The sequence below is a fragment of the Penaeus monodon genome, chromosome 13 (assembly GCF_015228065.2).
Source record: "Penaeus monodon isolate SGIC_2016 chromosome 13, NSTDA_Pmon_1, whole genome shotgun sequence".
In the NCBI taxonomy this organism is placed as follows: domain Eukaryota; kingdom Metazoa; phylum Arthropoda; class Malacostraca; order Decapoda; family Penaeidae; genus Penaeus; species Penaeus monodon.
In genome coordinates, this window is record NC_051398.1 from 24,188,481 (window position 1) to 24,201,944 (window position 13,464).

Sequence of the window (13,464 nt, forward strand, 5' to 3'; positions counted from 1 at the left end):
GCCCCAGGCCCCCCCCCCCCCGGGGGGACTTTTTTTTTTTTTAAAAAACTTTTTTTCCCGTTCCAATCCTTTTTCCCCCGCCCCCCATTGCCCCCCCAGCGGGACCCCGGGGCCCGCCTTATTTTGCGGGTTTTGGGAGGGACAACACCCCTAAAATTTTCAATATTTATATATATATTATATTTATATATATTATATATATATTTTAAACATACTATTTTATTTATATTTCTATATATGTATGTATGTGTATAAAACTCTTTTGTATATTTCAAATAAAATTTGATATAATAAACATTATATATATATATAATAATATTTTACAAAATTAATATAAAAATTTTAAAAAAATTTTCCATCAAAATATTGTAATTATTATATTTATTTTTTTTATAGACATATTAGATATATATATTTTTTTTATAAACTATATATATTATATATTAATATTATATTATAATATATATATATATATGTATATATATAAGTATTTATGAACTTTTATTTATTTTATTTTATATTTTTTTAAATTATATATATTATCATTTATTTTATTTTTATTATTTTTTAATCTTATTTTATTTTTTTTTTTTTTTAAATTTTATAATTTTCGTTTATTATAAATTGTTTTTTATTTTTTTTTTTTTTTTTTTTTTATGTTTTGTTTTGTGTGGGTGTGTTGTGTGTGTGTGTGGGGGTTTTGTGTGTGTGGGTGTGTGTGTTGTGTGTGTGTTTTTTTTTTTTTTTTTTTCTTTTTTTTTTTTTTTGTTTTGCTGTTTTGTGTCCGGCCGCTTTGGTTTTCGGGGGTTTTTGGGTTCCTCTTGCCGCTTCCCCCCCTGTTGGTTTTTAAGGTTTTTGGTGATGGGGGTTTTCGGGGCTCTCTTCCTGGCTCGGTGGTTTTTCCCTTGGTGTGGTAGCCTTTAGGGTTTGGGGGGCACTATAGACATTTTGTCTCGGGGACATGGGGGTGATAACTTGGGCCCTTTGAAAAACGGGGGGCCCCATTGTGCTCTGGGGGGGTCAGGACGTCAGGAGAGCCGGGGCGCTGTCGTGGCACTTGTGCCACAGTTCATTTACTCCTTCGTCGAAAATGGACGTTCGCGGGGTTATCTTGGGTTATTACCGAAATTCCGGTTAAAATCGTATAATTCCCGTGTGACCTAAAAAGTAACAAAGGGTCTCCCTTTTCGATTCTCCAGGGGGAAAATTGGACTCGTCAGGAGACGAGAGCTCACTTGATAGTAAGTCACTATTAAAAGTACAAAGTTATTTTATGTGTTTTAATAACCAATTTAGTAATACGAAAAAAGTGAATATACAAAAGGGAATCACATGTAAAATTTGGGCGTAATTCTTATAACAAGCACTGAGCCCCCTCCGGGGAGAGTGGATTAAAAAACTTATCCAGTGCCCCGTAGCAGGAAAATTTTTGGGGGTTTTTTCCACTTATTCCCACCTTACTCCAGGAGTATCAGGGTGGTATAAGAAGTATAAACTTAAATGAGCACTAGGTAAATATATGTTATATATATAAATATGTTTATATATAAATTATAATATAATTTTAAAAATATCCCATATTAATATTATATATATATAATATATGTATTATATATATATATATATTATTAATATATAATTATATTTTATTTTATGATATATATAAATATTATATATATATATATAGATAAAATATAATATGAATTTTAATTATATATATATATATATTTATAATGTTATAAAATAATATATATATATAATATTTATATATATATATATGTTATATATATATATTTATATATTAAAATATTATTTATATATATATATATATAATTATATAATTTTATATATATATATAATAAATTTTGTTTATATGATACTACATACATTGTATATATATATAATATATATTTACATATATTATATATATATCTTATATATATTATTATATATATATTTGATTATAAAAATTATATATAAATATATAATTTTATAATATTAAATATATAAAAATTTTATTATTTTAAAATATTATTATATATTTTTTATATATATGCATATATTTAGCAATATACCCCAAACAACACCCCAAACACACACACACCCACACACACACACACCCACACACACACCACACACACACCACACACACAACACACACACACACACCTATGTGTGTGTGTGTGTGTGTCTATATATGTGTCTATATATGTGTCTATATATGTGTATATATATTTAATATATATATTTATAATATATATATATAATTTTTATATATATAATATATGTTATTATATGTATGTATGTGTATAAAAACATATATAATATATAATTATATAAATATATTATATAAAATATATATATATATATAATTATATATATATATATATATTAAAATATATATATATATATATATATATATATGTATATATATTTATATATTGTATCTTAACATTTATATATTATATTTTATATTAGTATATATATAATATATATTATATATATATATATAAAATAATATATGCCGGTGTTACCTTTTTAGGTAATCATTCTCTCTATTTTATCCGGATGTGTATATATATACACATATAAATAGCTTGCACTTCAAAAACTCCAGTGGCCACTCCTAGGTGTTTCACATGGACAGATTGAGAGAACAGGGAGTGTGCCCGAAGGTTCGCTACGGCAATCTGTGATTGGTTCACAGATTTAATTGTAAAACACTGGATGCAGCATAGGAGTCCATTAACAATGCCCGAGGGCAAGGCAGAATTTCATCTCACTGGAGACATTGGAGATCAAAATGGTTGGAGGAGGTTGAAGGCCCTTTCTTAGAAAATTACTTTCTCCCTGCCTACCAAGCCCTCCTCGCAGATGACTGCATTCTGCTTAGTGGATAGACAGATCATCTCAGATCATGTTTGGGTTAGTAAATTTTGGGCTAAGTATTTTAAGTAGCTGTATCAGGTAGAACCCCTGCAGTTAGTCTGGACGCAAGTGGTATCTCAATACTTGTGCCAAACCCACCCATCAGCGAGGAACCTATCCTAATTTTTATATATATAAAATATAATTATAATAAAATATATATAAAAGGTGTGGGAACTGGGGTTTGCCCACCACTTTTTCAGAGAGGGAGCAAACGGGTATTTCCCCCAACACTTTTTTGACATCAGAAAAAGCTAAGATGGGCTTTTCCCCACAGACCTTTAATGAAAAGTTACGTCAACTGATGAACCAACCTATCCTTGGGGAATACTCTTTAAACTGAGAGGAGTTATTCTTCGTCACCTATGTCTTTCCCATGTCATTATAAGGGACCCCTTTATAATGAGTCGAAATTTTAAGTCCGCATTTACAACTACCGATTTCAGCAACTAAAAAAAACACAGAGAGGATGACACTGCTGTGAAATTGTCTGCCACAAGGAGGCAATATGAAATAACCAGCTAAAAAAACGGACACCTATAAATAAGCTCCTCTGGGACAACCGAAGGCGTTCCCTAATGACTTTGCTGACGTCACTCCAGTTCCTTCTTAAGCAGGGGCTTGCTATAAGAGAAAACATTGAAGCAGAGGGGAATCTTTGGCATGAAACTAAGATAACGGTGCCTTGATCCTAAGCACCTGGTAGACTTGGGTTCCAACTGCACATCTGTGATAATCATCAACTCCTAACTTTGATGGGACATTCTGTTCTACGTGATATTGTGAAGAAAATCCAAGAGAGTAAGTTTCATGCAGTCATTTGTGATGAATCTACAGACACCCCAAATAAAGAACAGTTCAGAAATTTCGTTTTCGTTGGGTTAAAAAATAACATGAAAATTCAGAATGACTTTGTTGGAATGGTCATGTTCCCCAAACGTAACCAGTGAAACCCTAGGGATTATCCTGTAAGATGTACGAGTCACATTTCACCTTCAAAACCCATACCCCCGATTTCACTCTCACACTCGGTAACCATGTCCATTTTCTCTCGGCCCCCTATGACCCCTTTGAAACCCCATCCCCTACGCATCTCTGTACCACTCAATTATCCTCCCCAAATCACTCACTCACTCTCACCCTCACACCAAAAAAAGCACACAAAAACAAACCCAAAAGCACACACAAAAGCACACACCACACACACCACACAACAACACACACACCACACACACACACCCCACACACACAACACACACACACACACACACACACACACACACACAACGCACACAAACACACACTTTAAAAGCACACACACACAAAGCACACACACAAAAAATACACGCACACAAAAGAATATACACAAAGGATACACACACACAACACACACACCGAAAAAGCACACAAAAGCACACACACACATAAAAGCCACACAAAAGCACACACACACAAAAGCACACACACAAAAGCAAAGACATAAAAGCACACACACACATAAAAGCACACACACTAAAAGCACGCACACACAAATGCACACACACAAAAGCACACACAACAAAAGCACACACACACAAAACACAAAAGCACACACAAAAGCACACGCACACTCACACTAAGCGCACACACAGCAACAAAAGACATACAGAACAAAAGCACACACAAAAGTGCACACCACAAAACCACACACAAGCAAACACCACACACACACACAAAGCACACACACATAAAAGAACACAAAAGCACACACAAAAGCATACACAAACAAAAGCATACACACAAAAACACACAGAAACACGCACAAACAACAAAACAAAAAGCAACACACAAAACATACACTGTAGAGTCTATGAGTACTCTGGTACAGTGGCTTGCTGGGGTAATGATACTGGTATAACGGCGTACCTCTTTATTGATAAAGTTCAACACAAAGCGAACACACGAGACGATGTCTAAGGTAAAGCGGTGCGCGCGGTCGGGTCAACCCGCCCGGAGGGGGAGGGCTAGGTCGACCTTACCACGTCAGGTGCTGGCGACGAACTCCCTTAGGCCTAGGTCCTCGGTATTTGTAGTGAGCATCCTAGCTGCCGGAAGTGACTGAAAGAGCTGGACGAAGCATGGGGGGAGCGAGGTGAGGTCATCGGTCCCGTCTGCTACATCGTACATTGCTTGGCCACCTATTTCACGCCTTGCCCTCAAGGCGTCTTAGATTTGCCTCAAGGGTGACCTAACCTGGCTGGTCATCTCGTTCTCGTGTGCATTGTCCTGGTGCATCTTCATGGCTGCTCGTCCCTGACGTCCTCTTCTTCCCGGTCCTCGGTGTAATCTGTCCATTCTCGAAAGTCTCGCACAGGTCCTCCTTGGCTTCGAATTCGTCTAGATTTCCTCGTAGTCCTCGTCTAGGCCTAAATCAGCGGCGTCCTCATCCACACGTCCTCACAGATCTCGTCCAGGTCCTTTTCAGCGGCATGCTCGTCTTTTATATCCTCGTAATTTTCGTCTGGATTTACGGGCGTCTAGCAGGGGCGGCATCTTAAGGCGGCTGAGACCTGCGCTACGAGCTTCTGGAGTTGACTGGAAATGCGGTCGTCCAGGCTAGCGTCGCCCATCCTAATTCATCCGTGGGCGACTGGTACCTACGCTGGTGAGTTCCTGGTCCTTCGCTGAGTCTATGGGCAGCGCCCTTCCACAACATCCTGGGGCAACTGGTACCTGCGCTACTGAGTTCTTGGTCCTTCGCTGGATCTATGGTTGTCCCAGCGGGCGGTGCCCTTCCACTACATCATGGGGCAGCTTAATACCTGCTCTGACGAACATCCTGGTCCATGGGCGATTATTGTCGGATAGACTGCTATATATAGTCAGGGAACCAGATTAACATGTAAGGGCTAATTATAGATAGCAAGAGAAAAAGAAAGGCAACAAAGAATAGGGGGTGCTAAGTACCACTAACTGGTTATTTATATAAATTTGCTATTTTTAATGTTTGTTTTTAAATTTATTTTTGTCTTTTTTTTCGTTTTGTGTTTTATTTTCACAAGATAAAGAAAAAATAGGAGAGGAAGATGTCAATAGTGATCCACATGGACCTGGCTTGAACTACCAACTGTCTCTAATAGATGTAAGAGTAGATAAGGGAAAACGACAATGGCAATCTGCAAGAATTTACTTGAACCAATTGTCATTACACAGAGAAGAAATAAATGTAAAATCATGTAGGAGTCACTTGTCACGACTGACAAAATTGCGGGCAAAAGAGATACGTTATAGATCTTTACACCGTCTCTACGACAGCAACAAACCCTATTAATGACAAGGTTTCAGTGTCCTTTGTCCTGTGTGGATGAGTGAGTGAAGTGTGTGTGTGTGTGTGTGTGAGCGACAGCAAGCGTGAATGAGTGAAAGTGAGAGTGACCTCACACAGAGAATGAATCACAAACACGAATATTAATGTTCACTATTACAAAACTGAGGTAAATTAGCAATGCTAGCTAAAAAAAACTTCAACTGCCACATTGAATTCAACATTTAATGATATGTAACAGAAAGTACGCATGAATGAATGGTGACATGAAAAACTATTCGCAGGCTATTTAACATGCAAATCTTCTCGGGGTCTGCAATCTGAACTGCCGAGGTACATGTCTAGCTATGCATGTTAGACTTCATTGACGGGGGGGGGGATCCTATACCCAAAATGCCATAGAGTGAAGCAAACCAAACCAGGAAAATTTATAAATAACCTGCTCTTTTCTTCGTATCTGATGGGCGCTCGTGACATTCCCTAAGGGTATCTAAATTATCACGAATCGCACGACCGCCTGGGAATTACCCAAAACATGCAAGTGACTTCAAGAGGGTGAGAAGGGTGTGATTAATAAGCGAAAGATTCTAGCTTAAACCCTAGTCCTACATTATCTAATAACTGCGGGTCATACCAACTCAAAGTAGCCGATCGAATGAATAACTTAATTTTACTTGTACCTACTTTTCGAATGTTGGAGCGGAGATCTATTAGGTATTTATGCAACCCCGGGTAATATCAGGCAATCCTGTGCACTATATGGGGGAGATCCTACGCTATATTCAAAATAATAAATTTATGAAATTGCGTTACAAGCTCCATTCTAGCGCCGATAGAATGTGTCACCAATGAGCAATGTAACAGTACTACAGTTAATCCCCTAGGTGTTAAAAAAACAACCAAATTACGGGAAACTTAGCGGTCATCTCCTGATCCTTTCCGCGTCGCCACCGACCAGGAAAAGAGAAAGCGAGGTCAGGTCTGGGAGTCCCAAGGTTATGGGAGGTTATGGGAAAACACTTTTTCTTAGTGGGCATCCCTACGAGAGATTTAGTGTGTGTTGAAATGTGCCGTATGTGAAATGTGTGAAATGGGCCTCATACACACACAATCACACCCACACACACAAAAGCACACACGCATACATAAAAGACTGAGCGACAATATCAAAGATATTTGCAGGCTGTCGATGGTACAAGTGGAAAGAAAAGCTTAAGATCGAGTTTAGTGGCGAAGGATGGTGGAGAGGTCCACAGCTGCTCAAGCATGAGCATACTGTTGTTGATGATGATACATGAAAGCACACATACACCAAAAGCACACCTACACACAAAAGCACACACACATACACACACAAGCACACACACATACACACACACACACACAAAAGCACACATACACACAAAAGCACACACACACAAAAACACACACACTAGCTATGGCCGATGAGCGGTGCAGTGCAGACAAGTCGCGTTTGGCACGATGCGGTAATCTTGGGCAGCGGCAAAGGTGAAACAGACTTCCCGCTCTCTTTAGCCCTTTCAATTATACAGAGAGATTGGTACAACTGACGGACAGAGGTTCGGTCCGGCAGGTGCTGAGGCTCTGGCTGCGCTCGATGACCCTCTTTGAACCTAAAACTCAAAGGGTTTTGTGATGTTCTGGGAATTGTGGGGAGGGGGCTTTGATCGTGAAATACGGGCGGCTCGCGGGGTGGAAGGCCTTGGGATGTCGTGTCCCCGTCAGTCTAGAAAGGTTTGGATTTGAGGCTACTGTTTACTGTATTAAATTATTTTAAAATTAAATTTACACTATTTTAATGACATGGTAGAGTAAGGAGTGCTACAAGTGGTCCCAGGGGAGTCCTTTAAGTTATGGGAAGTTATGGGAAAACACTATATTTCTAGGGGGTTTCCCTACAAAAATTTGGGGGTTGACATGAAATGTGTGTAAAATGGTTTACACACATACACCACAAAGAAACCCCGCGTCACAAAACATGGGGCCGGGGGTGGCCGAATGTTAAGCGTTGGATCAAACTGTCACGCGGCAATCTGAGTTGGGGGTTCGGCACCGACCCCGCCTTTTTTCCCCTTGGGAAAGGGAATTTCACCTCGATGCCTCCCCTAGCCCGGGGTGGCCAAGCCGCTCAAGAAGGCCGGGAAAAATAGGATGGTGATCGATAAAACACCGGCGGAAGGCAATGGAAACCACCGCTCTAAATTTCTAAAAAAAATCATGGAAGCCCTGATCGTCAAAAGGGCCCCGTGGCCCAAAGGGTTGAGGTCGGCTCAAAACTGTCACAGGCAATCTAATTCAAGGGTTGAGCACCGACCGCCGCGTTGTTCCCTTTGGGGAGGAACTTCACCTTGATTGCCTACCTGCCACTGGGGGGCCAAACCGCCCCAAATCAAGTGCTGGTCCCAAGCCCCATAAATAGAGAAAATGATTACCTAAAAAAGGTACCACCGGGACTCTCCGGGAAAAGGGAAATGGGGGCCCTACCACGACTCTCCCAAAAGATCAAACATAAAACTACAATTTAATACATGCTGTGACCCGGGGGCTCCAAAAGGAACCTCCCTTTAAAAAAAAAGAAGACACAAAAAAACACATATCACCAAAAGCACACCACACATCTACAACACAATCACCAAAAAAAAACACAAACACAAAAACACAACACACAAAACACACACATACAAGCACACACACATACAAGCACACACATGCAAGCACACACATACAAGCACACACACATACACACATAAGCACACATACACACACAAGCACACACAAACTGTAAAAGGCTATGAACCTTAGAATCTTGGCTTTGCAGGGGTAGTGTATTTTTACAGATACTATTAAATTTTGAGCCAGTAGGGGGAACAAACGGGTATGTCAATGGTATGCGTGCACTGTCAGGTCACCCGCCCGGAGGGGGAGGGCTAGGCGATCTTCCCACGCTAGAGCTGGAAAAGACCGGGGTAAAGCGAGGTCAAAAAATCTTCATCACCCTCGCTGATTGAATGGCCCCTGGTAACAGAAATAATTTAGAATGCCACTTGCTCCCCACCTACTCGTGCCTCGCCCTCGAGGTGTCCTAGGTTTGCCTCAAGGGTGACCTAACTTGGCTGGTTGTTTCGTTCTCATGTGTTGTCCTGGCACATCTTTGTGGCTGCTCGTCCCTGTCGTCCTCTTCTTCCTGGTCCTCAGCATAATCTGTCCGCCCTTGACATCCATACGTCCTCACAGATCTCGTCCAGGTCCTTTACGGCGGCATGCTCGATCTCTACGTCGTAATTTTCATCTGGATCTACGGGCCTCGGGCAGGGGGGCGGCATCTCGGCTGATCCTGCCCTCACTCCTGGAGTTGCTGGATTGCAGGCATCTGCCAGGCGTCGCCCACCAATACCGGGGGCGCGGGAAACCTGCGCTGGCAAGTTCCTGTTCTTCGCTGGATCTAAGGCTCTTTGGAGGCAGCGCCCATCCCTACATCATGGGCGGGTTAACACCGCTCTGACGAACATCCGGCCTAGGCCCATGGCGATCATCGATGAAGTCCTTCCCATACATCCTAAGGTGACCGTTCTGCAGCAGGGTCCCTCCTTCGGGGCCTTTCGGGTTATCGTCGGCCCGACTGTAATATATAGTTGGGGAACCAGATCATACACGTAAGGACCAGATAGCAATAGAAAAAGAAAGGCAACAGAGAAGAGGGGGTGTTAAATACCACTGGCCGGTCATTTATATAAATTTGCAGTTTTTAATGTTAATTTTTTAAAATTTATTTTCGTCTTTTTTTGTTTTTGTTTTGTGTTTTATTTCACAAAGATAAAGAAGAAAATAAGAGAGTGAGACGTCAGTAGCGATCCGCATGGACCTGCCTTGAACTACCAACCGTCTCTGATAGATATGAGAGTAGATAAGGGAAACGACAACGGCAATCCACTAGGATTTACTTGAACCAATTGTCGTCACACAGAGAAGAAATAAATGTAATTTGTACATCATGTCCGTGTCACTCATCACGACTAACAAAATCGCGGGTTAAAGAGATACATCATAGATCTTTACTCCGGCACTAAGACAGCAACAAACTGTATTAATGAAAAGGTTTCAGTGTCTTTTGTTCTGCATAGATGCGTGAGTGAGTAAGTGAGACAGCGAGCATGAATGAGAGTGAAAAATGAGAGTGACCTCACACAGAGAATGAATCACAAACACTAATATTAATGTTCACTATTACAAACTGAGATAAATTAGCAATGCTAGCTATATAAAAAAAATTTCAACTACCACACTGAATTAATGAATGGTGACCTGAAAAAATTATTTGCAAGGTTTTTAGCAAGTAAATCTTCTCGGGGTCAGATAATCTGAACTGCTGAGGTACATGTCTAGCTATGCAGGTTAGACTTCATCGATCAAGTAGATCCTATACCCAAAATGCCGTACCTTAAAGTGACCCGAGCCAGGAAAATCTATAAATAACCTGCGTTCGTGACATTCCCTAAGGGTATCTAAATTATCACGAATCACACGACCGCCTGGGAATTACCCAAAACATGCAAACGACTGCAAGAGGGTGAGAAGGGTGTGATTAATAAGCGAATAATGATTCTAGCTTAAACCCTAGCCCTACATTATTTAACAGATGTAACTGAGGGTCACACCGACTCAAAAGTTGCCGATCGAACGAATAACTTTGGATTTACCTGTACGGAGCGCAAATCTATTTGGCGTTTACGCAACCCTGGGTAATATCGGCAATCTGTGCACTATGATATTGGGGGAAGAGCCTACTTTATATTGAAAATAATAAATTTTAATGAAATTGCGTTACAAGCTCTATTCTAGCCCCAATTCATCATGTCTCCCATAAGCAATATAATAGTGCTACAGTTAATCCCCTAGGTGTTAAAAAACAACAACCAAATTACGGGAAACTTAGCGGTCATCTCTTGACCTTTTCCACGTCGCCACCGATCGGGGAAAGAGAAAGCGAGGTCAGGTCGGGGCAAGGGGAGGAACGAGATAAAATGGAATGATATTCGTGGTAAAATAAAATCACGAACGCGTTAAATTTGTTGCAGTTCAAACAACACAAATCTCTAATAGCGAGAGATATTAATTAATTACTTAACTAACGAACGATATTCATGTTTGTTGACCACATACTGCGATCACACAGCTAATGCGTTCTGAAGTCAAAAGAATTTATAAAACGTGAATTTGCTTCTTTTTAGCATTTTTTAAACCCAAACAAAAACCAACGGCTTAACAAATTTAGGGGAAAGGAAGGGAAGGAAATAAGAAAAGGGGGAGGGAGGGAGGCCGAAACGTGTACTTACGTTTTTTTTTTCTTAGACATGTCTTGGAAAGTGGTCGAGCGGTTTTTCTTCAAGGTTTAAGTTCGTGCTGCGATCCGAAAAGACGCAGCACCCCTTGCACCAGCAACCCTAATAAAGGGGGGGGGGTTTCAGGTAGTGTGCTGGTATCCAGGTAACTTTATTGTAAAGTACCCCACGTAGGGGAAAACACAAACGAGTCTATATTTGGTAAGGGGGTATGTGGGGGCCGCGTCAGGTCAACCCCCCGGAGGGAAAAGGGGTAGGCTACCTTATGGACGCTGGCGATAGCGACGGGGCAAGCGAGGGCAATACATCGTATCTCGCCCCCGTTTCAGAATGTTTCCCATTTGGGACTTGGAGCCACGTGGTAAACGGCCACGTGGTCCACTGGTACCAGAAGTAGACTTATGTATATGCCACACAAACACACACACACAAGCACACACACAAAGCACACACATACACACATAAGCACACACACACACACACATAAACACACAAGCACACCAACACACATACACGCGAGCCCCCGCGCGCACACGCACACACACAAGCACACCACAATCCTTTTAGCGCTTGGAAAATGCTGACTGCAATAGCAGATAAACAGTTTTAATCTGGGCAGTCTTCTTTATTTTATTTTTATTATGGGAAAAAAACTCTTTCCCTTTTGGGGTACTTTTTTAAAGCATTTCTTGATCGGTTAACCCGGTGTTCCTTTTTGTTACATCTTTCCTGTATAAAAGCAGTTGATATCATATAGAAAAGCGGATTTTAATTTTCTATAGAAGAACATTTTGAAGCTTGACAGTTTTCCTTATTTTTCGGAGAAAAATAAAATTATAGCCTTACCATTGAATGCAAAAAATCTGCCTTACGTTATTTCGTTTGTTCTTAAACAATATACAGAATAATATAAACAAAACACACACACACACGCGCGCGCACACACACCTAATAACACGTTATATCTTTAAAGATATTCATTATACAAATACAATTATTGACTTTTCCTTTATTGCAGTAAAATGAATATGTAGGTTCAGTGAATCAGAATGAGTGTGTTCAGGACCATGTGACCTACAAACATCTTCCTTTCACTCTTTCATATACAAGGAAACTACAAGAAAGGCATTGATAAACACATGCATTCATTCTATTGACTTAAAAGAACGTGAAAAAATACAGGTATCAGACAGGAAAACCAAAGTTGATTCTTTTAGAAGAATCTATGCACAAGATGGGCCATGCCTAAGAGAGGAAGGCTGAAGGCGAGACTGACAGCGTTGTTGCATTTGTCACTGTTGCAAAAACAAACTTCTGCTCTTGCTCCTGCGACGGTCTGAAAGCGGCATCCTTGTCGCCTTTATTAGAGAGCAGCTTTTTCACCACCCCTCGCTCTGCCCCGGAAGTGTACCCAATAAAAGCTAAATACATACAAAAGGGGGGTATATTAGGTATAAGTATATATAAAATATATATATTATATATTATATATATAAAAAAATATTACAAAATTTTAAAAAATATATAAATTCTCTCTCTCTCTCTCACCACACACACACATACCCCCCCCCCAACCCCAAAACACAAAAACCACAAACCACACTCACACCAAACCCCACACACCCACACCCCACACCCACCGCCCCACCACAAAAACCCACCGCCCCACACACACACACCCAACCACACACACCACCAACCACACCCACCCACACCAACCACACACACACAAACAACCCACACACACCACACACACACACACACCCCCACACACACCACACACAATACCTCACACACACACACACCAACACCAAAAACCCCCACACAACCACATACACACACCCAAAAAACACATACAAAACACAAACACAC